The following is a 26156-nucleotide window of genomic DNA, read 5'->3' on the forward strand; positions in this document are numbered from 1 at the left end:
AACTTGAGAACGAATGCAAAAAACAGTCCACTCTCAGAACAGGCCGCTTGGACACTTTCAGAACAGCTCTGTTAATGACTGAAAACAGCTCTCGAAGAGATTGTCAAACGAGACTCCGAAAACGAAACGTTGATCACTTTTAAGCAAAAGGCTGCACACACGCAATTCAAGTTGCTCTGATTGTCATTTAGAGTTACATTATAGGAGCATTCAGCAACAAGTCCAAATGTGCTCCAGAAAAGCAGAAAACAACACTGATAGTACTTGAGAACGAATGCAAAAAACAGTCCACTCTCAGAACAGGCCGCTTGGACACTTTCAGAACAGCTCTGTTAATGACTGAAAACAGCTCTCGAAGAGATTGTCAAAAGAGAATCTGAAAACGAAACGTTGATCAATTTTGAGCAAAAGGCTGCACACACGCAATTCAAGTTGCTCTGATTGTCATTTAGAGTTACATTATAGGAGCATTCAGCAACAAGTCAAAATGTGCTCCAGAAAAGCAGAAAACAACACTGATAGAACTTGAGAACGAATGCAAAAAACAGTCCACTCTCAGAACAGGCCGCTTGGACACTTTCAGAACAGCTCTGTTAATGACTGAAAACAGCTCTCGAAGAGATTGTCAAAAGAGAATCTGAAAACGAAACGTTGATCAATTTTGAGCAAAAGGCTGCACACACGCAATTCAAGTTGCTCTGATTGTCATTTAGAGTTACATTATAGGAGCATTCAGCAACAAGTCAAAATGTGCTCCAGAAAAGCAGAAAACAACACTGATAGAACTTGAGAACGAATGCAAAAAACAGTCCACTCTCAGAACAGGCCGCTTGGACACTTTCAGAACAGCTCTGTTAATGACTGAAAACAGCTCTCGAAGAGATTGTCAAAAGAGACTCCGAAAACGAAACGTTGATCACTTTTGAGCAAAAGGCAGCACACACGCAATTCAAGTTGCTCTGATTGTCATTTAGAGTTACATTATAGGAGCATTCAGCAACAAGTCAAAATGTGCTCCAGAAAAGCAGAAAACAACACTGATAGAACTTGAGAACGAATGCAAAAAACAGTCCACTCTCAGAACAGGCCGCTTGGACACTTTCAGAACAGCTCTGTTAATGACTGAAAACAGCTCTCGAAGAGATTGTCAAAAGAGACTCTGAAAACGAAACGTTGATCACTTTTGAGCAAAAGGCTGCACACACGCAATTCAAGTTGCTCTGATTGTCATTTAGAGTTACATTATAGGAGCATTCAACAACAAGTCAAAATGTGCTCGAGAAAGGCAGAAAACAACACTTTGATATAACTTGAGAACGAATGCAAAAAACAGTCCACTCTCAGAACAGGCTGCTTGGACACTTTCAGAACAGCTCTGTTAATGACTGAAATCAGCTCTTTATGAGATTGTCAAAAGAAACTCTGAAAACGAAACATTGATAACTTTTGAGCAAAAGGCTGCACACACGTAATTCAACATACTCTGATTGTCATTGAGAGTTACATTATAGGAGCATTCAACAACAAGTCAAAATGTGCTCCAGAAAGGCAGAAAACAACACTTTGATAGTTTGATATAACTTGAGAACGAATGCAAAAAACAGTCCACTCTAAGAACAGGCCGCTTGGACACTTTCAGAACAGCTCTGTTAATGACTGAAAACAGCTCTCGAAGAGATTGTCAAAAGAGACTCCGAAAACGAAACGTTGATCACTTTTGAGCAAAAGGCTGCACACACGCAATTCAGGTTGCTCTGATTGTCATTTAGAGTTACATTATAGGAGCATTCAGCAACAAGTCAAAATGTGCTCCAGAAAAGCAGAAAACAACACTGATAGAACTTGAGAACGAATGCAAAAAACAGTCCACTCTCAGAACAGGCCGCTTGGACACTTTCAGAACAGCTCTGTTAATGACTGAAAACAGCTCTCGAAGAGATTGTCAAAAGAGACTCTGAAAACGAAACGTTGATAACTTTTGAGCAAAAGGCTGCACACACGCAATTCAAGTTGCTCTGATTGTCATTTAGAGTCACATTATAGGAGCATTCAACAACAAGTCAAAATGTGCTCGAGAAAGGCAGAAAACAACACTGATAGAACTTGAGAACGAATGCAAAAAACAGTCCACTCTCAGAACAGGCTGCTTGGACACTTTCAGAACAGCTCTGTTAATGACTGAAATCAGCTCTTTAAGAGATTGTCAAAAGAGACTCTGAAAACGAAACATTGATGACTTTTGAGCAAAAGGCTGCACACACGTAATTCAACATACTCTGATTGTCATTTAGAGTTACATTATAGGAGCATTCAACAACAAGTCAAAATGTGCTCCAGAAAGGCAGAAAACAACACTTTGATAGTTTGATATAACTTGAGAACGAATGCAAAAAACAGTCCACTCTAAGAACAGGCCGCTTGGACACTTTCAGAACAGCTCTGTTAATGACTGAAAACAGCTCTCGAAGAGATTGTCAAAAGAGACTCCGAAAACGAAACGTTGATCACTTTTGAGCAAAAGGCTGCACACACGCAATTCAAGTTGCTCTGATTGTCATTTAGAGTTACATTATAGGAGCATTCAGCAACAAGTCAAAATGTGCTCCAGAAAAGCAGAAAACAACACTGATAGAACTTGAGAACGAATGCAAAAAACAGTCCACTCTCAGAACAGGCCGCTTGGACACTTTCAGAACAGGTCTGTTAATGACTGAAAACAGCTCTCGAAGAGATTGTCAAAAGATACTCCGAAAACGAAACGTTGATCACTTTTGAGCAAGAGGCTGCACACACGCAATTCAAGTTGCTCTGATTGTTATTTAGAGTTACATTATAGGAGCATTCAACAACAAGTCAAAATGTGCTCGAGAAAGGCAAAAAACAACACTTTGATAGTTTGATATAACTTGAGAACGAATGCAAAAAACAGTCCACTCTAAGAACAGGCCGCTTGGACACTTTCAGAACAGCTCTGTTAATGACTGAAAACAGCTCTCGAAGAGATTGTCAAAAGAGACTCTGAAAACGAAACGTTGATCACCTTTGAGCAAAAGGCTGCACACACGCAATTCAAGTTGCTCTGATTGTCATTTAGAGTTACATTATAGGAGCATTCAACAACAAGTCAAAATGTGCTCGAGAAAGGCAGAAAACAACACTTTGATATAACTTGAGAACGAATGCAAAAAACAGTCCACTCTCAGAACAGGCTGCTTGGACACTTTCAGAACAGCTCTGTTAATGACTGAAATCAGCTCTTTAAGAGATTGTCAAAAGAGACTCTGAAAACGACACATTGATAACTTTTGAGCAAAAGGCTGCACACACGTAATTCAACATACTCTGATTGTCATTTAGAGTTATATTATAGGAGCATTCAACAACAAGTCAAAATGTGCTCCAGAAAGGCAGAAAACAACACTTTGATAGTTTGATATAACTTGAGAACGAATGCAAAAAACAGTCCACTCTAAGAACAGGCCGCTTGGACACTTTCAGAACAGCTCTGTTAATGACTGAAAACAGCTCTCGAAGAGATTGTCAAAAGAGACTCCGAAAACGAAACGTTGATCACTTTTGAGCAAAAGGCTGCACACACGCAATTCAAGTTGCTCTGATTGTCATTTAGAGTTACATAATAGGAGCATTCAGCAACAAGTCAAAATGTGCTCCAGAAAAGCAGAAAACAACACTGATAGAACTTGAGAACGAATGCAAAAAACAGTCCACTCTCAGAACAGGCCGCTTGGACACTTTCAGAACAGCTCTGTTAATGACTGAAAACAGCTCTCGAAGAGATTGTCAAAAGAGACTCTGAAAACGAAACGTTGATCACTTTTGAGCAAAAGGCTGCACACACGCAATTCAAGTTGCTCTGATTGTCATTTAGAGTTACATTATAGGAGCATTCAACAACAAGTCAAAATGTGCTCGAGAAAGGCAGAAAACAACACTTCGATAGTTTGATATAACTTGAGAACGAATGCAAAAAACAGTCCACTCTAAGAACAGGCCGCTTGGACACTTTCAGAACAGCTCTGTTAATGACTGAAAACAGCTCTCGAAGAGATTGTCAAAAGAGACTCCGAAAACGAAACGTTGATCACTTTTGAGCAAAAGGCTGCACACACGCAATTCAAGTTGCTCTGATTGTCATTTAGAGTTACATTATAGGAGCATTCAGCAACAAGTCCAAATGTGCTCCAGAAAAGCAGAAAACAACACTGATAGAACTTGAGAACGAATGCAAAAAACAGTCCACTCTCAGAACAGGCCGCTTGGACACTTTCAGAACAGCTCTGTTAATGACTGAAAACAGCTCTCGAAGAGATTGTCAAAAGAGACTCCGAAAACGAAACGTTGATCACTTTTGAGCAAAAGGCTGCACACACGCAATTCAAGTTGCTCTGATTGTCATTTAGAGTTACATTATAGGAGCATTCAACAACAAGTCAAAATGTGCTCGAGAAAGGCAGAAAACAACACTTTGATATAACTTGAGAACGAATGCAAAAAACAGTCCACTCTCAGAACAGGCTGCTTGGACACTTTCAGAACAGCTCTGTTAATGACTGAAATCAGCTCTTTAAGAGATTGTCAAAAGAGACTCCGAAAACGAAACGTTGATCACTTTTGAGCAAAAGGCTGCACACACGCAATTCAAGTTGCTCTGATTGTCATTTAGAGTTACATTATAGGAGCATTCAGCAACAAGTCAAAATGTGCTCCAGAAAAGCAGAAAACAACACTGATAGAACTTGAGAACGAATGCAAAAAACAGTCCACTCTCAGAACAGGCCGCTTGGACACTTTCAGAACAGCTCTGTTAATGACTGAAAACAGCTCTCGAAGAGATTGTCAAACGAGACTCCGAAAACGAAACGTTGATCACTTTTGAGCAAAAGGCTGCACACACGCAATTCAAGTTGCTCTGATTGTCATTTAGAGTTACATTATAGGAGCATTCAGCAACAAGTCCAAATGTGCTCCAGAAAAGCAGAAAACAACACTGATAGAACTTGAGAACGAATGCAAAAAACAGTCCACTCTCAGAACAGGCCGCTTGGACACTTTCAGAACAGCTCTGTTAATGACTGAAAACAGCTCTGGAAGAGATTGTCAAAAGAGAATCTGAAAACGAAACGTTGATCAATTTTGAGCAAAAGGCTGCACACACGCAATTCAAGTTGCTCTGATTGTCATTTAGAGTTACATTATAGGAGCATTCAGCAACAAGTCAAAATGTGCTCCAGAAAAGCAGAAAACAACACTGATAGAACTTGAGAACGAATGCAAAAAACAGTCCACTCTCAGAACAGGCCGCTTGGACACTTTCAGAACAGCTCTGTTAATGACTGAAAACAGCTCTCGAAGAGATTGTCAAAAGAGACTCCGAAAACGAAACGTTGATCACTTTTGAGCAAAAGGCTGCACACACGTAATTCAACATACTCTGATTGTCATTTAGAGTTACATTATAGGAGCATTCAACAACAAGTCAAAATGTGCTCCAGAAAGGCAGAAAACAACACTTTGATAGTTTGATATAACTTGAGAAAGAATGCAAAAAACAGTCCACTCTAAGAACAGGCCGCTTGGACACTTTCAGAACAGCTCTGTTAATGACTGAAAACAGCTCTCGAAGAGATTGTCAAAAGTGACTCTGAAAACGAAACGTTGATCACTTTTGAGCAAAAGGCTGCACACACGCAATTCAAGTTGCTCTGATTGTCATTTAGAGTTACATTATAGGAGCATTCAACAACAAGTCAAAATGTGCTCGAGAAAGGCAGAAAACAACACTTTGATATAACTTGAGAACGAATGCAAAAAACAGTCCACTCTCAGAACAGGCTGCTTGGACACTTTCAGAACAGCTCTGTTAATGACTGAAATCAGCTCTTTAAGAGATTGTCAAAAGAGACTCTGAAAACGAAACATTGATAACTTTTGAGCAAAAGGCTGCACACACGTAATTCAAGTTGCTCTGATTGTCACTTAGAGTTACATTATAGGAGCATTCAGCAACAAGTCAAAATGTGCTCCAGAAAAGCAGAAAACAACACTTTGATAGTTTGATATAACTTGAGAACGAATGCAAAAAACAGTCCACTCTAAGAACAGGCCGCTTGGACACTTTCAGAACAGCTCTGTTAAATGACTGAAAACAGCTCTCGAAGAGATTGTCAAAAGAGACTCTGAAAACGAAACGTTGATCACTTTTGAGCAAAAGGCTGCACACACGCAATTCAAGTTGCTCTGATTGTCATTTAGAGTTACATTATAGGAGCATTCAACAACAAGTCAAAATGTGCTCGAGAAAGGCAGAAAACAACACTTTGATATAACTTGAGAACGAATGCAAAAAACAGTCCACTCTCAGAACAGGCTGCTTGGACACTTTCAGAACAGCTCTGTTAATGACTGAAATCAGCTCTTTAAGAGATTGTCAAAAGAGACTCTGAAAACGAAACATTGATAACTTTTGAGCAAAAGGCTGCACACACGTAATTCAAGTTGCTCTGATTGTCATTTAGAGTTACATTATAGGAGCATTCAGCAACAAGTCAAAATGTGCTCCAGAAAAGCAGAAAACAACACTTTGATAGTTTGATATAACTTGAGAACGAATGCAAAAAACAGTCCACTCTAAGAACAGGCCGCTTGGACACTTTCAGAACAGCTCTGTTAAATGACTGAAAACAGCTCTCGAAGAGATTGTCAAAAGAGACTCCGAAAACGAAACGTTGATCACTTTTGAGCAAAAGGCTGCACACACGTAATTCAACATACTCTGATTGTCATTTAGAGTTACATTATAGGAGCATTCAACAACAAGTCAAAATGTGCTCGAGAAAGGCAGAAAACAACACTTTGATATAACTTGAGAACGAATGCAAAAAACAGTCCACTCTCAGAACAGGCTGCTTGGACACTTTCAGAACAGCTCTGTTAATGACTGAAATCAGCACTTTAAGAGATTGTCAAAAGAGACTCTGAAAACGAAACGTTGATCACTTTTGAGCAAAAGTTTGCACACACGCAATTCAAGTTGCTCTGATTGTCATTTAGAGTTACATTATAGGAGCATTCAACAACAAGTCAAAATGTGCTCGAGAAAGGCAGAAAACAACACTTTGATATAACTTGAGAACGAATGCAAAAAACAGTCCACTCTAAGAACAGGCCGCTTGGACACTTTCAGAACAGCTCTGTTAATGACTGAAAACAGCTCTCGAAGAGATTGTCAAAAGAGACTCCGAAAACGAAACGTTGATCACTTTTGAGCAAAAGGCTGCACACACGTAATTCAACATACTCTGATTGTCATTTAGAGTTACATTATAGGAGCATTCAACAACAAGTCAAAATGTGCTCCAGAAAGGCAGAAAACAACACTTTGATAGTTTGATATAACTTGAGAAAGAATGCAAAAAACAGTCCACTCTAAGAACAGGCCGCTTGGACACTTTCAGAACAGCTCTGTTAATGACTGAAAACAGCTCTCGAAGAGATTGTCAAAAGAGACTCTGAAAACGAAACGTTGATCACTTTTGAGCAAAAGGCTGCACACACGCAATTCAAGTTGCTCTGATTGTCATTTAGAGTTACATTATAGGAGCATTCAACAACAAGTCAAAATGTGCTCGAGAAAGGCAGAAAACAACACTTTGATATAACTTGAGAACGAATGCAAAAAACAGTCCACTCTCAGAACAGGCTGCTTGGACACTTTCAGAACAGCTCTGTTAATGACTGAAATCAGCTCTTTAAGAGATTGTCAAAAGAGACTCTGAAAACGAAACATTGATAACTTTTGAGCAAAAGGCTGCACACACGTAATTCAAGTTGCTCTGATTGTCATTTAGAGTTACATTATAGGAGCATTCAGCAACAAGTCAAAATGTGCTCCAGAAAAGCAGAAAACAACACTTTGATAGTTTGATATAACTTGAGAACGAATGCAAAAAACAGTCCACTCTAAGAACAGGCCGCTTGGACACTTTCAGAACAGCTCTGTTAAATGACTAAAAACAGCTCTCGAAGAGATTGTCAAAAGAGACTCCGAAAACGAAACGTTGATCACTTTTGAGCAAAAGGCTGCACACACGTAATTCAACATACTCTGATTGTCATTAACAGTGTTACATTATAGGAGCATTCAACAACAAGTCAAAATGTGCTCGAGAAAGGCAGAAAACAACACTTTGATATAACTTGAGAACGAATGCAAAAAACAGTCCACTCTCAGAACAGGCTAATTGGACACTTTCAGAACAGCTCTGTTAATGACTGAAATCAGCTCTTTAAGAGATTGTCAAAAGAGACTCTGAAAACGAAACGTTGATCACTTTTGAGCAAAAGGCTGCACACACGCAATTCAAGTTGCTCTGATTGTCATTTAGAGTTACATTATAGGAGCATTCAACAACAAGTCAAAATGTGCTCGAGAAAGGCAGAAAACAACACTTCGATAGTTTGATATAACTTGAGAACGAATGCAAAAAACAGTCCACTCTAAGAACAGGCCGCTTGGACACTTTCAGAACAGCTCTGTTAATGACTGAAAACAGCTCTCGAAGAGATTGTCAAAAGAGACTCCGAAAACGAAACGTTGATCACTTTTGAGCAAAAGGCTGCACACACGCAATTCAAGTTGCTCTGATTGTCATTTAGAGTTACATTATAGGAGCATTCAGCAACAAGTCCAAATGTGCTCCAGAAAAGCAGAAAACAACACTGATAGAACTTGAGAACGAATGCAAAAAACAGTCCACTCTCAGAACAGGCCGCTTGGACACTTTCAGAACAGCTCTGTTAATGACTGAAAACAGCTCTCGAAGAGATTGTCAAAAGAGACTCCGAAAACGAAACGTTGATCACTTTTGAGCAAAAGGCTGCACACACGCAATTCAAGTTGCTCTGATTGTCATTTAGAGTTACATTATAGGAGCATTCAACAACAAGTCAAAATGTGCTCGAGAAAGGCAGAAAACAACACTTTGATATAACTTGAGAACGAATGCAAAAAACAGTCCACTCTCAGAACAGGCTGCTTGGACACTTTCAGAACAGCTCTGTTAATGACTGAAATCAGCTCTTTAAGAGATTGTCAAAAGAGACTCCGAAAACGAAACGTTGATCACTTTTGAGCAAAAGGCTGCACACACGCAATTCAAGTTGCTCTGATTGTCATTTAGAGTTACATTATAGGAGCATTCAGCAACAAGTCAAAATGTGCTCCAGAAAAGCAGAAAACAACACTGATAGAACTTGAGAACGAATGCAAAAAACAGTCCACTCTCAGAACAGGCCGCTTGGACACTTTCAGAACAGCTCTGTTAATGACTGAAAACAGCTCTCGAAGAGATTGTCAAACGAGACTCCGAAAACGAAACGTTGATCACTTTTGAGCAAAAGGCTGCACACACGCAATTCAAGTTGCTCTGATTGTCATTTAGAGTTACATTATAGGAGCATTCAGCAACAAGTCCAAATGTGCTCCAGAAAAGCAGAAAACAACACTGATAGAACTTGAGAACGAATGCAAAAAACAGTCCACTCTCAGAACAGGCCGCTTGGACACTTTCAGAACAGCTCTGTTAATGACTGAAAACAGCTCTGGAAGAGATTGTCAAAAGAGAATCTGAAAACGAAACGTTGATCAATTTTGAGCAAAAGGCTGCACACACGCAATTCAAGTTGCTCTGATTGTCATTTAGAGTTACATTATAGGAGCATTCAGCAACAAGTCAAAATGTGCTCCAGAAAAGCAGAAAACAACACTGATAGAACTTGAGAACGAATGCAAAAAACAGTCCACTCTCAGAACAGGCCGCTTGGACACTTTCAGAACAGCTCTGTTAATGACTGAAAACAGCTCTCGAAGAGATTGTCAAAAGAGACTCCGAAAACGAAACGTTGATCACTTTTGAGCAAAAGGCTGCACACACGTAATTCAACATACTCTGATTGTCATTTAGAGTTACATTATAGGAGCATTCAACAACAAGTCAAAATGTGCTCCAGAAAGGCAGAAAACAACACTTTGATAGTTTGATATAACTTGAGAAAGAATGCAAAAAACAGTCCACTCTAAGAACAGGCCGCTTGGACACTTTCAGAACAGCTCTGTTAATGACTGAAAACAGCTCTCGAAGAGATTGTCAAAAGTGACTCTGAAAACGAAACGTTGATCACTTTTGAGCAAAAGGCTGCACACACGCAATTCAAGTTGCTCTGATTGTCATTTAGAGTTACATTATAGGAGCATTCAACAACAAGTCAAAATGTGCTCGAGAAAGGCAGAAAACAACACTTTGATATAACTTGAGAACGAATGCAAAAAACAGTCCACTCTCAGAACAGGCTGCTTGGACACTTTCTGAACAGCTCTGTTAATGACTGAAATCAGCTCTTTAAGAGATTGTCAAAAGAGTCTCTGAAAACGAAACATTGATAACTTTTGAGCAAAAGGCTGCACACACGTAATTCAAGTTGCTCTGATTGTCACTTAGAGTTACATTATAGGAGCATTCAGCAACAAGTCAAAATGTGCTCCAGAAAAGCAGAAAACAACACTTTGATAGTTTGATATAACTTGAGAACGAATGCAAAAAACAGTCCACTCTAAGAACAGGCCGCTTGGACACTTTCAGAACAGCTCTGTTAATGACTGAAAACAGCTCTCGAAGAGATTGTCAAAAGAGACTCCGAAAACGAAACGTTGATCACTTTTGAGCAAAAGGCTGCACACACGCAATTCAAGTTGCTCTGATTGTCATTTAGAGTTACATTATAGGATTATTCAACAACAAGTCAAAATGTGCTCGTGAAAGGCAGAAAACAACACTTTGATAGTTTGATATAACTTGAGAACGAATGCAAAAAACAGTCCACTCTAAGAACAGGCCGCTTGGACACTTTCAGAACAGCTCTGTTAATGACTGAAAACAGCTCTCGAAGAGATTGTCAAAAGAGACTCTGAAAACGAAACGTTGATCACTTTTGAGCAAAAGGCTGCACACACGTAATTCAACATACTCTGATTGTCATTTAGAGTTATATTATAGGAGCATTCAACAACAAGTCAAAATGTGCTCCAGAAAGGCAAAAAACAACACTTTGATAGTTTGATATAACTTGAGAACGAATGCAAAAAACAGTCCACTCTAAGAACAGGCCGCTTGGACACTTTCAGAACAGCTCTGTTAATGACTGAAAACAGCTCTCGAAGAGATTGTCAAAAGAGACTCCGAAAACGAAACGTTGATCACTTTTGAGCAAAAGGCTGCACACACGCAATTCAAGTTGCTCTGATTGTCATTTAGAGTTACATTATAGGAGCATTCAGCAACAAGTCAAAATGTGCTCCAGAAAAGCAGAAAACAACACTGATAGAACTTGAGAACGAATGCAAAAAACAGTCCACTCTCAGAAGAGGCCGCTTGGACACTTTCAGAACAGCTCTGTTAATGACTGAAAACAGCTCTCGAAGAGATTGTCAAAAGAGACTCTGAAAACGAAACGTTGATCACTTTTGAGCAAAAGGCTGCACACACGCAATTCAAGTTGCTCTGATTGTCATTTAGAGTTACATTATAGGAGCATTCAACAACAAGTCAAAATGTGCTCGAGAAAGGCAGAAAACAACACTTTGATAGTTTGATATAACTTGAGAAGGAATGCAAAAAACAGTCCACTCTAAGAACAGGCCGCTTGGACACTTTCAGAACAGCTCTGTTAATGACTGAAAACAGCTCTCGAAGAGATTGTCAAAAGAGACTCCGAAAACGAAACGTTGATCACTTTTGAGCAAAAGGCTGCACACACGCAATTCAAGTTGCTCTGATTGTCATTTAGAGTTACATTATAGGAGCATTCAGCAACAAGTCAAAATGTGCTCCAGAAAAGCAGAAAACAACACTGATAGAACTTGAGAACGAATGCAAAAAACAGTCCACTCTAAGAACAGGCCGCTTGGACACTTTCAGAACAGCTCTGTTAATGACTGAAAACAGCTCTCGAAGAGATTGTCAAAAGAGACTCCGAAAACGAAACGTTGATCACTTTTGAGCAAAAGGCTGCACACACGCAATTCAAGTTGCTCTGATTGTCATTTAGAGTTACATTATAGGAGCATTCAACAACAAGTCAAAATGTGCTCGAGAAAGGCAGAAAACAACACTTTGATATAACTTGAGAACGAATGCAAAAAACAGTCCACTCTCAGAACAGGCTGCTTGGACACTTTCAGAACAGCTCTGTTAATGACTGAAATCAGCTCTTTAAGAGATTGTCAAAAGAGACTCCGAAAACGAAACGTTGATCACTTTTGAGCAAAAGGCTGCACACACGCAATTCAAGTTGCTCTGATTGTCATTTAGAGTTACATTATAGGAGCATTCAGCAACAAGTCAAAATGTGCTCCAGAAAAGCAGAAAACAACACTGATAGAACTTGAGAACGAATGCAAAAAACAGTCCACTCTCAGAAGAGGCCGCTTGGACACTTTCAGAACAGCTCTGTTAATGACTGAAAACAGCTCTCGAAGAGATTGTCAAAAGAGACTCTGAAAACGAAACGTTGATCACTTTTGAGCAAAAGGCTGCACACACGCAATTCAAGTTGCTCTGATTGTCATTTAGAGTTACATTATAGGAGCATTCAACAACAAGTCAAAATGTGCTCGAGAAAGGCAGAAAACAACACTTTGATAGTTTGATATAACTTGAGAAGGAATGCAAAAAACAGTCCACTCTAAGAACAGGCCGCTTGGACACTTTCAGAACAGCTCTGTTAATGACTGAAAACAGCTCTCGAAGAGATTGTCAAAAGAGACTCCGAAAACGAAACGTTGATCACTTTTGAGCAAAAGGCTGCACACACGCAATTCAAGTTGCTCTGATTGTCATTTAGAGTTACATTATAGGAGCATTCAGCAACAAGTCAAAATGTGCTCCAGAAAAGCAGAAAACAACACTGATAGAACTTGAGAACGAATGCAAAAAACAGTCCACTCTAAGAACAGGCCGCTTGGACACTTTCAGAACAGCTCTGTTAATGACTGAAAACAGCTCTCGAAGAGATTGTCAAAAGAGACTCCGAAAACGAAACGTTGATCACTTTTGAGCAAAAGGCTGCACACACGCAATTCAAGTTGCTCTGATTGTCATTTAGAGTTACATTATAGGAGCATTCAACAACAAGTCAAAATGTGCTCGAGAAAGGCAGAAAACAACACTTTGATATAACTTGAGAACGAATGCAAAAAACAGTCCACTCTCAGAACAGGCTGCTTGGACACTTTCAGAACAGCTCTGTTAATGACTGAAATCAGCTCTTTAAGAGATTGTCAAAAGAGACTCCGAAAACGAAACGTTGATCACTTTTGAGCAAAAGGCTGCACACACGCAATTCAAGTTGCTCTGATTGTCATTTAGAGTTACATTATAGGAGCATTCAGCAACAAGTCAAAATGTGCTCCAGAAAAGCAGAAAACAACACTGATAGAACTTGAGAACGAATGCAAAAAACAGTCCACTCTCAGAACAGGCCGCTTGGACACTTTCAGAACAGCTCTGTTAATGACTGAAAACAGCTCTCGAAGAGATTGTCAAAAGAGACTCTGAAAACGAAACGTTGATCACTTTTGAGCAAAAGGCTGCACACACGCAATTCAAGTTGCTCTGATTGTCATTTAGAGTTACATTATAGGAGCATTCAACAACAAGTCAAAATGTGCTCGAGAAAGGCAGAAAACAACACTTTGATATAACTTGAGAACGAATGCAAAAAACAGTCCACTCTCAGAACAGGCTGCTTGGACACTTTCAGAACAGCTCTGTTAATGACTGAAATCAGCTCTTTAAGAGATTGTCAAAAGAGACTCTGAAAACGAAACGTTGATCACTTTTGAGCAAAAGGCTGCACACACGCAATTCAAGTTGCTCTGATTGTCATTTAGAGTTACATTATAGGAGCATTCAACAACAAGTCAAAATGTGCTCGAGAAAGGCAGAAAACAACACTTTGATAGTTTGATATAACTTGAGAACGAATGCAAAAAACAGTCCACTCTAAGAACAGGCCGCTTGGACACTTTCAGAACAGCTCTGTTAATGACTGAAAACAGCTCTCGAAGAGATTGTCAAAAGAGACTCCGAAAACGAAACGTTGATCACTTTTGAGCAAAAGGCTGCACACACGCAATTCAAGTTGCTCTGATTGTCATTTAGAGTTACATTATAGGAGCATTCAGCAACAAGTCCAAATGTGCTCCAGAAAAGCAGAAAACAACACTGATAGAACTTGAGAACGAATGCAAAAAACAGTCCACTCTAAGAACAGGCCGCTTGGACACTTTCAGAACAGCTCTGTTAATGACTGAAAACAGCTCTCGAAGAGATTGTCAAAAGAGACTCCGAAAACGAAACGTTGATCACTTTTGAGCAAAAGGCTGCACACACGCAATTCAAGTTGCTCTGATTGTCATTTAGAGTTACATTATAGGAGCATTCAACAACAAGTCAAAATGTGCTCGAGAAAGGCAGAAAACAACACTTTGATATAACTTGAGAACGAATGCAAAAAACAGTCCACTCTCAGAACAGGCTGCTTGGACACTTTCAGAACAGCTCTGTTAATGACTGAAATCAGCTCTTTAAGAGATTGTCAAAAGAGACTCCGAAAACGAAACGTTGATCACTTTTGAGCAAAAGGCTGCACACACGCAATTCAAGTTGCTCTGATTGTCATTTAGAGTTACATTATAGGAGCATTCAGCAACAAGTCAAAATGTGCTCCAGAAAAGCAGAAAACAACACTGATAGAACTTGAGAACGAATGCAAAAAACAGTCCACTCTCAGAACAGGCCGCTTGGACACTTTCAGAACAGCTCTGTTAATGACTGAAAACAGCTCTCGAAGAGATTGTCAAACGAGACTCCGAAAACGAAACGTTGATCACTTTTAAGCAAAAGGCTGCACACACGCAATTCAAGTTGCTCTGATTGTCATTTAGAGTTACATTATAGGAGCATTCAGCAACAAGTCCAAATGTGCTCCAGAAAAGCAGAAAACAACACTGATAGTACTTGAGAACGAATGCAAAAAACAGTCCACTCTCAGAACAGGCCGCTTGGACACTTTCAGAACAGCTCTGTTAATGACTGAAAACAGCTCTCGAAGAGATTGTCAAAAGAGAATCTGAAAACGAAACGTTGATCAATTTTGAGCAAAAGGCTGCACACACGCAATTCAAGTTGCTCTGATTGTCATTTAGAGTTACATTATAGGAGCATTCAGCAACAAGTCAAAATGTGCTCCAGAAAAGCAGAAAACAACACTGATAGAACTTGAGAACGAATGCAAAAAACAGTCCACTCTCAGAACAGGCCGCTTGGACACTTTCAGAACAGCTCTGTTAATGACTGAAAACAGCTCTCGAAGAGATTGTCAAAAGAGAATCTGAAAACGAAACGTTGATCAATTTTGAGCAAAAGGCTGCACACACGCAATTCAAGTTGCTCTGATTGTCATTTAGAGTTACATTATAGGAGCATTCAGCAACAAGTCAAAATGTGCTCCAGAAAAGCAGAAAACAACACTGATAGAACTTGAGAACGAATGCAAAAAACAGTCCACTCTCAGAACAGGCCGCTTGGACACTTTCAGAACAGCTCTGTTAATGACTGAAAACAGCTCTCGAAGAGATTGTCAAAAGAGACTCCGAAAACGAAACGTTGATCACTTTTGAGCAAAAGGCAGCACACACGCAATTCAAGTTGCTCTGATTGTCATTTAGAGTTACATTATAGGAGCATTCAGCAACAAGTCAAAATGTGCTCCAGAAAAGCAGAAAACAACACTGATAGAACTTGAGAACGAATGCAAAAAACAGTCCACTCTCAGAACAGGCCGCTTGGACACTTTCAGAACAGCTCTGTTAATGACTGAAAACAGCTCTCGAAGAGATTGTCAAAAGAGACTCTGAAAACGAAACGTTGATCACTTTTGAGCAAAAGGCTGCACACACGCAATTCAAGTTGCTCTGATTGTCATTTAGAGTTACATTATAGGAGCATTCAACAACAAGTCAAAATGTGCTCGAGAAAGGCAGAAAACAACACTTTGATATAACTTGAGAACGAATGCAAAAAACAGTCCACTCTCAGAACAGGCTGCTTGGACACTTTCAGAACAGCTCTGTTAATGACTGAAATCAGCTCTTTATGAGATTGTCAAAAGAAACTCTGAAAACGAAACATTGATAACTTTTGAGCAAAAGGCTGCACACACGTAATTCAACATACTCTGATTGTCATTGAGAGTTACATTATAGGAGCATTCAACAACAAGTCAAAATGTGCTCCAGAAAGGCAGAAAACAACACTTTGATAGTTTGATATAACTTGAGAACGAATGCAAAAAACAGTCCACTCTAAGAACAGGCCGCTTGGACACTTTCAGAACAGCTCTGTTAATGACTGAAAACAGCTCTCGAAGAGATTGTCAAAAGAGACTCCGAAAACGAAACGTTGATCACTTTTGAGCAAAAGGCTGCACACACGCAATTCAAGTTGCTCTGATTGTCATTTAGAGTTACATTATAGGAGCATTCAGCAACAAGTCCAAATGTGCTCCAGAAAAGCAGAAAACAACACTGATAGAACTTGAGAACGAATGCAAAAAACAGTCCACTCTAAGAACAGGCCGCTTGGACACTTTCAGAACAGCTCTGTTAATGACTGAAAACAGCTCTCGAAGAGATTGTCAAAAGAGACTCCGAAAACGAAACGTTGATCACTTTTGAGCAAAAGGCTGCACACACGCAATTCAAGTTGCTCTGATTGTCATTTAGAGTTACATTATAGGAGCATTCAACAACAAGTCAAAATGTGCTCGAGAAAGGCAGAAAACAACACTTTGATATAACTTGAGAACGAATGCAAAAAACAGTCCACTCTCAGAACAGGCTGCTTGGACACTTTCAGAACAGCTCTGTTAATGACTGAAATCAGCTCTTTAAGAGATTGTCAAAAGAGACTCCGAAAACGAAACGTTGATCACTTTTGAGCAAAAGGCTGCACACACGCAATTCAAGTTGCTCTGATTGTCATTTAGAGTTACATTATAGGAGCATTCAGCAACAAGTCAAAATGTGCTCCAGAAAAGCAGAAAACAACACTGATAGAACTTGAGAACGAATGCAAAAAACAGTCCACTCTCAGAACAGGCCGCTTGGACACTTTCAGAACAGCTCTGTTAATGACTGAAAACAGCTCTCGAAGAGATTGTCAAACGAGACTCCGAAAACGAAACGTTGATCACTTTTAAGCAAAAGGCTGCACACACGCAATTCAAGTTGCTCTGATTGTCATTTAGAGTTACATTATAGGAGCATTCAGCAACAAGTCCAAATGTGCTCCAGAAAAGCAGAAAACAACACTGATAGTACTTGAGAACGAATGCAAAAAACAGTCCACTCTCAGAACAGGCCGCTTGGACACTTTCAGAACAGCTCTGTTAATGACTGAAAACAGCTCTCGAAGAGATTGTCAAAAGAGAATCTGAAAACGAAACGTTGATCAATTTTGAGCAAAAGGCTGCACACACGCAATTCAAGTTGCTCTGATTGTCATTTAGAGTTACATTATAGGAGCATTCAGCAACAAGTCAAAATGTGCTCCAGAAAAGCAGAAAACAACACTGATAGAACTTGAGAACGAATGCAAAAAACAGTCCACTCTCAGAACAGGCCGCTTGGACACTTTCAGAACAGCTCTGTTAATGACTGAAAACAGCTCTCGAAGAGATTGTCAAAAGAGAATCTGAAAACGAAACGTTGATCAATTTTGAGCAAAAGGCTGCACACACGCAATTCAAGTTGCTCTGATTGTCATTTAGAGTTACATTATAGGAGCATTCAGCAACAAGTCAAAATGTGCTCCAGAAAAGCAGAAAACAACACTGATAGAACTTGAGAACGAATGCAAAAAACAGTCCACTCTCAGAACAGGCCGCTTGGACACTTTCAGAACAGCTCTGTTAATGACTGAAAACAGCTCTCGAAGAGATTGTCAAAAGAGACTCCGAAAACGAAACGTTGATCACTTTTGAGCAAAAGGCAGCACACACGCAATTCAAGTTGCTCTGATTGTCATTTAGAGTTACATTATAGGAGCATTCAGCAACAAGTCAAAATGTGCTCCAGAAAAGCAGAAAACAACACTGATAGAACTTGAGAACGAATGCAAAAAACAGTCCACTCTCAGAACAGGCCGCTTGGACACTTTCAGAACAGCTCTGTTAATGACTGAAAACAGCTCTCGAAGAGATTGTCAAAAGAGACTCTGAAAACGAAACGTTGATCACTTTTGAGCAAAAGGCTGCACACACGCAATTCAAGTTGCTCTGATTGTCATTTAGAGTTACATTATAGGAGCATTCAACAACAAGTCAAAATGTGCTCGAGAAAGGCAGAAAACAACACTTTGATATAACTTGAGAACGAATGCAAAAAACAGTCCACTCTCAGAACAGGCTGCTTGGACACTTTCAGAACAGCTCTGTTAATGACTGAAATCAGCTCTTTATGAGATTGTCAAAAGAAACTCTGAAAACGAAACATTGATAACTTTTGAGCAAAAGGCTGCACACACGTAATTCAACATACTCTGATTGTCATTGAGAGTTACATTATAGGAGCATTCAACAACAAGTCAAAATGTGCTCCAGAAAGGCAGAAAACAACACTTTGATAGTTTGATATAACTTGAGAACGAATGCAAAAAACAGTCCACTCTAAGAACAGGCCGCTTGGACACTTTCAGAACAGCTCTGTTAATGACTGAAAACAGCTCTCGAAGAGATTGTCAAAAGAGACTCCGAAAACGAAACGTTGATCACTTTTGAGCAAAAGGCTGCACACACGCAATTCAGGTTGCTCTGATTGTCATTTAGAGTTACATTATAGGAGCATTCAGCAACAAGTCAAAATGTGCTCCAGAAAAGCAGAAAACAACACTGATAGAACTTGAGAACGAATGCAAAAAACAGTCCACTCTCAGAACAGGCCGCTTGGACACTTTCAGAACAGCTCTGTTAATGACTGAAAACAGCTCTCGAAGAGATTGTCAAAAGAGACTCTGAAAACGAAACGTTGATAACTTTTGAGCAAAAGGCTGCACACACGCAATTCAAGTTGCTCTGATTGTCATTTAGAGTCACATTATAGGAGCATTCAACAACAAGTCAAAATGTGCTCGAGAAAGGCAGAAAACAACACTGATAGAACTTGAGAACGAATGCAAAAAACAGTCCACTCTCAGAACAGGCTGCTTGGACACTTTCAGAACAGCTCTGTTAATGACTGAAATCAGCTCTTTAAGAGATTGTCAAAAGAGACTCTGAAAACGAAACATTGATGACTTTTGAGCAAAAGGCTGCACACACGTAATTCAACATACTCTGATTGTCATTTAGAGTTACATTATAGGAGCATTCAACAACAAGTCAAAATGTGCTCCAGAAAGGCAGAAAACAACACTTTGATAGTTTGATATAACTTGAGAACGAATGCAAAAAACAGTCCACTCTAAGAACAGGCCGCTTGGACACTTTCAGAACAGCTCTGTTAATGACTGAAAACAGCTCTCGAAGAGATTGTCAAAAGAGACTCCGAAAACGAAACGTTGATCACTTTTGAGCAAAAGGCTGCACACACGCAATTCAAGTTGCTCTGATTGTCATTTAGAGTTACATTATAGGAGCATTCAGCAACAAGTCAAAATGTGCTCCAGAAAAGCAGAAAACAACACTGATAGAACTTGAGAACGAATGCAAAAAACAGTCCACTCTCAGAACAGGCCGCTTGGACACTTTCAGAACAGCTCTGTTAATGACTGAAAACAGCTCTCGAAGAGATTGTCAAAAGATACTCCGAAAACGAAACGTTGATCACTTTTGAGCAAGAGGCTGCACACACGCAATTCAAGTTGCTCTGATTGTTATTTAGAGTTACATTATAGGAGCATTCAACAACAAGTCAAAATGTGCTCGAGAAAGGCAAAAAACAACACTTTGATAGTTTGATATAACTTGAGAACGAATGCAAAAAACAGTCCACTCTAAGAACAGGCCGCTTGGACACTTTCAGAACAGCTCTGTTAATGACTGAAAACAGCTCTCGAAGAGATTGTCAAAAGAGACTCTGAAAACGAAACGTTGATCACCTTTGAGCAAAAGGCTGCACACACGCAATTCAAGTTGCTCTGATTGTCATTTAGAGTTACATTATAGGAGCATTCAACAACAAGTCAAAATGTGCTCGAGAAAGGCAGAAAACAACACTTTGATATAACTTGAGAACGAATGCAAAAAACAGTCCACTCTCAGAACAGGCTGCTTGGACACTTTCAGAACAGCTCTGTTAATGACTGAAATCAGCTCTTTAAGAGATTGTCAAAAGAGACTCTGAAAACGACACATTGATAACTTTTGAGCAAAAGGCTGCACACACGTAATTCAACATACTCTGATTGTCATTTAGAGTTATATTATAGGAGCATTCAACAACAAGTCAAAATGTGCTCCAGAAAGGCAGAAAACAACACTTTGATAGTTTGATATAACTTGAGAACGAATGCAAAAAACAGTCCACTCTAAGAACAGGCCGCTTGGACACTTTCAGAACAGCTCTGTTAATGACTGAAAACAGCTCTCGAAGAGATTGTCAAAAGAGACTCCGAAAACGAAACGTTGATCACTTTTGAGCAAAAGGCTGCACACACGCAATTCAAGTTGCTCTGATTGTCATTTAGAGTTACATAATAGGAGCATTCAGCAACAAGTCAAAATGTGCTCCAGAAAAGCAGAAAACAACACTGATAGAACTTGAGAACGAATGCAAAAAACAGTCCACTCTCAGAACAGGCCGCTTGGACACTTTCAGAACAGCTCTGTTAATGACTGAAAACAGCTCTCGAAGAGATTGTCAAAAGAGACTCTGAAAACGAAACGTTGATCACTTTTGAGCAAAAGGCTGCACACACGCAATTCAAGTTGCTCTGATTGTCATTTAGAGTTACATTATAGGAGCATTCAACAACAAGTCAAAATGTGCTCGAGAAAGGCAGAAAACAACACTTCGATAGTTTGATATAACTTGAGAACGAATGCAAAAAACAGTCCACTCTAAGAACAGGCCGCTTGGACACTTTCAGAACAGCTCTGTTAATGACTGAAAACAGCTCTCGAAGAGATTGTCAAAAGAGACTCCGAAAACGAAACGTTGATCACTTTTGAGCAAAAGGCTGCACACACGCAATTCAAGTTGCTCTGATTGTCATTTAGAGTTACATTATAGGAGCATTCAGCAACAAGTCCAAATGTGCTCCAGAAAAGCAGAAAACAACACTGATAGAACTTGAGAACGAATGCAAAAAACAGTCCACTCTCAGAACAGGCCGCTTGGACACTTTCAGAACAGCTCTGTTAATGACTGAAAACAGCTCTCGAAGAGATTGTCAAAAGAGACTCCGAAAACGAAACGTTGATCACTTTTGAGCAAAAGGCTGCACACACGCAATTCAAGTTGCTCTGATTGTCATTTAGAGTTACATTATAGGAGCATTCAACAACAAGTCAAAATGTGCTCGAGAAAGGCAGAAAACAACACTTTGATATAACTTGAGAACGAATGCAAAAAACAGTCCACTCTCAGAACAGGCTGCTTGGACACTTTCAGAACAGCTCTGTTAATGACTGAAATCAGCTCTTTAAGAGATTGTCAAAAGAGACTCCGAAAACGAAACGTTGATCACTTTTGAGCAAAAGGCTGCACACACGCAATTCAAGTTGCTCTGATTGTCATTTAGAGTTACATTATAGGAGCATTCAGCAACAAGTCAAAATGTGCTCCAGAAAAGCAGAAAACAACACTGATAGAACTTGAGAACGAATGCAAAAAACAGTCCACTCTCAGAACAGGCCGCTTGGACACTTTCAGAACAGCTCTGTTAATGACTGAAAACAGCTCTCGAAGAGATTGTCAAACGAGACTCCGAAAACGAAACGTTGATCACTTTTGAGCAAAAGGCTGCACACACGCAATTCAAGTTGCTCTGATTGTCATTTAGAGTTACATTATAGGAGCATTCAGCAACAAGTCCAAATGTGCTCCAGAAAAGCAGAAAACAACACTGATAGAACTTGAGAACGAATGCAAAAAACAGTCCACTCTCAGAACAGGCCGCTTGGACACTTTCAGAACAGCTCTGTTAATGACTGAAAACAGCTCTGGAAGAGATTGTCAAAAGAGAATCTGAAAACGAAACGTTGATCAATTTTGAGCAAAAGGCTGCACACACGCAATTCAAGTTGCTCTGATTGTCATTTAGAGTTACATTATAGGAGCATTCAGCAACAAGTCAAAATGTGCTCCAGAAAAGCAGAAAACAACACTGATAGAACTTGAGAACGAATGCAAAAAACAGTCCACTCTCAGAACAGGCCGCTTGGACACTTTCAGAACAGCTCTGTTAATGACTGAAAACAGCTCTCGAAGAGATTGTCAAAAGAGACTCCGAAAACGAAACGTTGATCACTTTTGAGCAAAAGGCTGCACACACGTAATTCAACATACTCTGATTGTCATTTAGAGTTACATTATAGGAGCATTCAACAACAAGTCAAAATGTGCTCCAGAAAGGCAGAAAACAACACTTTGATAGTTTGATATAACTTGAGAAAGAATGCAAAAAACAGTCCACTCTAAGAACAGGCCGCTTGGACACTTTCAGAACAGCTCTGTTAATGACTGAAAACAGCTCTCGAAGAGATTGTCAAAAGTGACTCTGAAAACGAAACGTTGATCACTTTTGAGCAAAAGGCTGCACACACGCAATTCAAGTTGCTCTGATTGTCATTTAGAGTTACATTATAGGAGCATTCAACAACAAGTCAAAATGTGCTCGAGAAAGGCAGAAAACAACACTTTGATATAACTTGAGAACGAATGCAAAAAACAGTCCACTCTCAGAACAGGCTGCTTGGACACTTTCAGAACAGCTCTGTTAATGACTGAAATCAGCTCTTTAAGAGATTGTCAAAAGAGACTCTGAAAACGAAACATTGATAACTTTTGAGCAAAAGGCTGCACACACGTAATTCAAGTTGCTCTGATTGTCACTTAGAGTTACATTATAGGAGCATTCAGCAACAAGTCAAAATGTGCTCCAGAAAAGCAGAAAACAACACTTTGATAGTTTGATATAACTTGAGAACGAATGCAAAAAACAGTCCACTCTAAGAACAGGCCGCTTGGACACTTTCAGAACAGCTCTGTTAAATGACTGAAAACAGCTCTCGAAGAGATTGTCAAAAGAGACTCTGAAAACGAAACGTTGATCACTTTTGAGCAAAAGGCTGCACACACGCAATTCAAGTTGCTCTGATTGTCATTTAGAGTTACATTATAGGAGCATTCAACAACAAGTCAAAATGTGCTCGAGAAAGGCAGAAAACAACACTTTGATATAACTTGAGAACGAATGCAAAAAACAGTCCACTCTCAGAACAGGCTGCTTGGACACTTTCAGAACAGCTCTGTTAATGACTGAAATCAGCTCTTTAAGAGATTGTCAAAAGAGACTCTGAAAACGAAACATTGATAACTTTTGAGCAAAAGGCTGCACACACGTAATTCAAGTTGCTCTGATTGTCATTTAGAGTTACATTATAGGAGCATTCAGCAACAAGTCAAAATGTGCTCCAGAAAAGCAGAAAACAACACTTTGATAGTTTGATATAACTTGAGAACGAATGCAAAAAACAGTCCACTCTAAGAACAGGCCGCTTGGACACTTTCAGAACAGCTCTGTTAAATGACTGAAAACAGCTCTCGAAGAGATTGTCAAAAGAGACTCCGAAAACGAAACGTTGATCACTTTTGAGCAAAAGGCTGCACACACGTAATTCAACATACTCTGATTGTCATTTAGAGTTACATTATAGGAGCATTCAACAACAAGTCAAAATGTGCTCGAGAAAGGCAGAAAACAACACTTTGATATAACTTGAGAACGAATGCAAAAAACAGTCCACTCTCAGAACAGGCTGCTTGGACACTTTCAGAACAGCTCTGTTAATGACTGAAATCAGCACTTTAAGAGATTGTCAAAAGAGACTCTGAAAACGAAACGTTGATCACTTTTGAGCAAAAGTTTGCACACACGCAATTCAAGTTGCTCTGATTGTCATTTAGAGTTACATTATAGGAGCATTCAACAACAAGTCAAAATGTGCTCGAGAAAGGCAGAAAACAACACTTTGATATAACTTGAGAACGAATGCAAAAAACAGTCCACTCTAAGAACAGGCCGCTTGGACACTTTCAGAACAGCTCTGTTAATGACTGAAAACAGCTCTCGAAGAGATTGTCAAAAGAGACTCCGAAAACGAAACGTTGATCACTTTTGAGCAAAAGGCTGCACACACGTAATTCAACATACTCTGATTGTCATTTAGAGTTACATTATAGGAGCATTCAACAACAAGTCAAAATGTGCTCCAGAAAGGCAGAAAACAACACTTTGATAGTTTGATATAACTTGAGAAAGAATGCAAAAAACAGTCCACTCTAAGAACAGGCCGCTTGGACACTTTCAGAACAGCTCTGTTAATGACTGAAAACAGCTCTCGAAGAGATTGTCAAAAGAGACTCTGAAAACGAAACGTTGATCACTTTTGAGCAAAAGGCTGCACACACGCAATTCAAGTTGCTCTGATTGTCATTTAGAGTTACATTATAGGAGCATTCAACAACAAGTCAAAATGTGCTCGAGAAAGGCAGAAAACAACACTTTGATATAACTTGAGAACGAATGCAAAAAACAGTCCACTCTCAGAACAGGCTGCTTGGACACTTTCAGAACAGCTCTGTTAATGACTGAAATCAGCTCTTTAAGAGATTGTCAAAAGAGACTCTGAAAACGAAACATTGATAACTTTTGAGCAAAAGGCTGCACACACGTAATTCAAGTTGCTCTGATTGTCATTTAGAGTTACATTATAGGAGCATTCAGCAACAAGTCAAAATGTGCTCCAGAAAAGCAGAAAACAACACTTTGATAGTTTGATATAACTTGAGAACGAATGCAAAAAACAGTCCACTCTAAGAACAGGCCGCTTGGACACTTTCAGAACAGCTCTGTTAAATGACTAAAAACAGCTCTCGAAGAGATTGTCAAAAGAGACTCCGAAAACGAAACGTTGATCACTTTTGAGCAAAAGGCTGCACACACGTAATTCAACATACTCTGATTGTCATTAACAGTGTTACATTATAGGAGCATTCAACAACAAGTCAAAATGTGCTCGAGAAAGGCAGAAAACAACACTTTGATATAACTTGAGAACGAATGCAAAAAACAGTCCACTCTCAGAACAGGCTAATTGGACACTTTCAGAACAGCTCTGTTAATGACTGAAATCAGCTCTTTAAGAGATTGTCAAAAGAGACTCTGAAAACGAAACGTTGATCACTTTTGAGCAAAAGGCTGCACACACGCAATTCAAGTTGCTCTGATTGTCATTTAGAGTTACATTATAGGAGCATTCAACAACAAGTCAAAATGTGCTCGAGAAAGGCAGAAAACAACACTTCGATAGTTTGATATAACTTGAGAACGAATGCAAAAAACAGTCCACTCTAAGAACAGGCCGCTTGGACACTTTCAGAACAGCTCTGTTAATGACTGAAAACAGCTCTCGAAGAGATTGTCAAAAGAGACTCCGAAAACGAAACGTTGATCACTTTTGAGCAAAAGGCTGCACACACGCAATTCAAGTTGCTCTGATTGTCATTTAGAGTTACATTATAGGAGCATTCAGCAACAAGTCCAAATGTGCTCCAGAAAAGCAGAAAACAACACTGATAGAACTTGAGAACGAATGCAAAAAACAGTCCACTCTCAGAACAGGCCGCTTGGACACTTTCAGAACAGCTCTGTTAATGACTGAAAACAGCTCTCGAAGAGATTGTCAAAAGAGACTCCGAAAACGAAACGTTGATCACTTTTGAGCAAAAGGCTGCACACACGCAATTCAAGTTGCTCTGATTGTCATTTAGAGTTACATTATAGGAGCATTCAACA

The sequence above is a fragment of the Nansenia antarctica genome (assembly GCF_963989245.1).
Source record: "Nansenia antarctica genome assembly, chromosome: 13".
NCBI classification, from domain to species: domain Eukaryota; kingdom Metazoa; phylum Chordata; class Actinopteri; order Argentiniformes; family Microstomatidae; genus Nansenia; species Nansenia antarctica.